This window comes from Gekko japonicus, unplaced genomic scaffold, assembly GCF_001447785.1.
Source record: "Gekko japonicus isolate JY-2015 unplaced genomic scaffold, Gekko_japonicus_V1.1 scaffold233, whole genome shotgun sequence".
Classification (NCBI taxonomy): domain Eukaryota; kingdom Metazoa; phylum Chordata; class Lepidosauria; order Squamata; family Gekkonidae; genus Gekko; species Gekko japonicus.
This window is the reverse complement of record NW_015165242.1, coordinates 1,213,940-1,216,465: the sequence shown is the minus strand read 5'-3', so window position 1 is coordinate 1,216,465 and position 2,526 is coordinate 1,213,940.

Below are 2,526 nucleotides of genomic sequence, written 5' to 3'. Positions count from 1 at the left end.
AAGTTCCATGTTCAGTATAAGAACTTCGAAGGACTTTTAGATTTTGTGGTGGTGGAAGGGTGGCTTACTAGTTTACTGGGTCTGCCATGATTTGCTCCCCTGGGGTTCGGGGTGATGAGGGTGCATCACGTGCAGCCTATGAACTTCAGCAATGTGTGCAACGAATTCCCGGCCGTTTTTTATGGGACGCTTGGTTACTACACCGGTCCACCGGTCTCCCTAGACCTCGACCCAGCTGTACGCCCCATCCATATGAAGGCCAGGCATGTCTCGTTTGCGTTGCGGCCCAAGATAGATGGAGTGCTGAGCCGCCTGGTAGTGCAGGGGTTTTTAGAGCCAGTGCCACGCCCGCTGGGAGACCCCCATCATCACCCCAGTGAAGTCCAATGGGGACGTCCGTATCTGCGTGGACTATAAGTGCACCATAAACAAGGCCCTGCAGGACCACGCTTATCCCATCCCAGTAGTTAGCCATGTTTTGGCATCCCCTGCACACCAGATCCTGCTCCTTGAGGACCTGACCAACCGTCCCATCCAGGTACCCGATGTGGCCGCCACACTGCACAGGACCACGTGCTCTCCTGCATTTTGGACTGGGTGTGGAGGGGTTGGCCTGCCAGCCAGGTGGGCCCGGAGTTCGCTGTGTTCTCCTCACACCGGGATGAACTGTTGTGGTGGGGAAGCCGAGTGGTCATGCCCGCTCTGCTGTGCCAGCATGTCGTAGCAGCCGTATACAAAATGCACCTGGGAATCGCACGTATGAAGGCGCTAGCCCGCAGCTACGTTTGGTGGCCTGGCATGGACAGCAAAATTGAGGACTGTGTTAAAAGCTGCCAGACGTGCCAAGAGTCCTGTCTGGAGCCCCCCAGGGCCCCAGTGTGTCCATGGGAGTCCTCCCACAAGCTATAGGCTTGCCTGCACCTTGACTTTACGGATCCATTCCAGGGCTAGATCTTTTTCATCCTGATGGATTCATACTCCAAATGGGTAGACATGGTGCCAGTCCCCTCCACATCGTCCCAAGCAGCAATTCGCGTCCTATGGCAGATCTTCAGCACACATGGCATACCAGACGCCATCAGAACAGACAATGGGATGGTTTTCACCTCGTCCAAGTTTTGGGAATTCATGGACTACTATGCCATCCGACACATCCGCTCCGCTCCCTTCCACTCCACAACCAATGGCCAGGCTGAGTGGATGGTGAGGACGACTAAGGAGTCTCTCTGCAGGATCTTTGAGGGAAGCTGGGACCACCAGCTGGCAGCTTTCCTCTTCGGCCAGCTGGTAACTCCGAACACAACCACCGGCCGCAGCCCCATGGAACTCCTGATAACCCATCTCAATCGATTGCACCCAGACCGCGTTCCGGAGCATAGCTCGGCCCCAAAGAATCAAGCTGCTCCCTGCGAGTTCTTCCGGGGCGACCCCGTCTATGCACGCAACTTCTCCAGTGGCCCAGCCTGGGTCCCCACGAAGGTTATAAGGGTGATCGGGCCTCTATCATGAGGTGTCCACAGAAGACGGCCAGAGGCTCCACCAACACATAGACCAGCTCCGCAGCCGTCTCCTCCCCGCTGAACCCGGGATACCCACACCAGAAGACAGTGACGAGGAGCTGCTAAGCCCAAAGGAGCCGGAGCCTGAGGAGAACATGTCCACCAGCAGTGCCCAGCCGAAAACCAATGGACAGCCTTTGGAGGCTGCCACCGGAATGCCAACAGCAGCTGCCACTGGTGGCCCCAACAATGTCCCGGTGCCACCACCCTCTCCCAGTCCGGCAGCGGGGCCGGCCCCTGACACGGTTCCTGAACCCGCAGCCTCATCAGCAGAACCATGCCGCTCGAACTTTGAACAGTGTCAACCAGCGTACTTAAAGGACTGTCAGTTGAAGAGGCTCTGAACCTTGGGGGGAGGGGTATTATGTATTGAGCCTGAACTGCCCTTGCAAAAGGACTGAGCTTGGGATGCATAACAATAGATTGCTAGGATCCTAGAAGGGACCAGTAGGGAGACAAGGATCCTAAAGTAAACCAATTGGGAAACAATAGAGTGTAAATAGCCTGTCGTTGGGAGTGGGGTGTTTTTGGGTGTAACCCTTTTCAGGCATAAATACCTGGCTTCGGCCAGGGATTGCAGTCTTCTTCTTTCTCTCGCTGAATCACTAATGAACTATAAGCTGATCACTTCTACATGTTTGAACCCAGTATATTTCAAAGGCAAAAGAGTGGAAGGTTCTATTTCGGACTGCAGGTAGGGAAGCAAAAGACCTGACAGTCTAGTGTAATCAATTCAGTCTCCTTGAGAGTCTACCCCTTAATTTCTGCTTCATTCAGATGCATGGGCAGATCAGGCGGAGGCAGGGGTCTTTTCGACCCGGAGCCCTCCGGAGCGCCGCTCCGGCAGCCCGCGTGGCGGCAAGACCCGCCCCCGGGTCCCCCGAGCCCTGCCACCCGAGCCCGCGCAGGAGCGCTGTGGCTCGGGGAAGGCCGAGAGAGCCCCGTCCCCGGGTACCCGGAGGCCGGG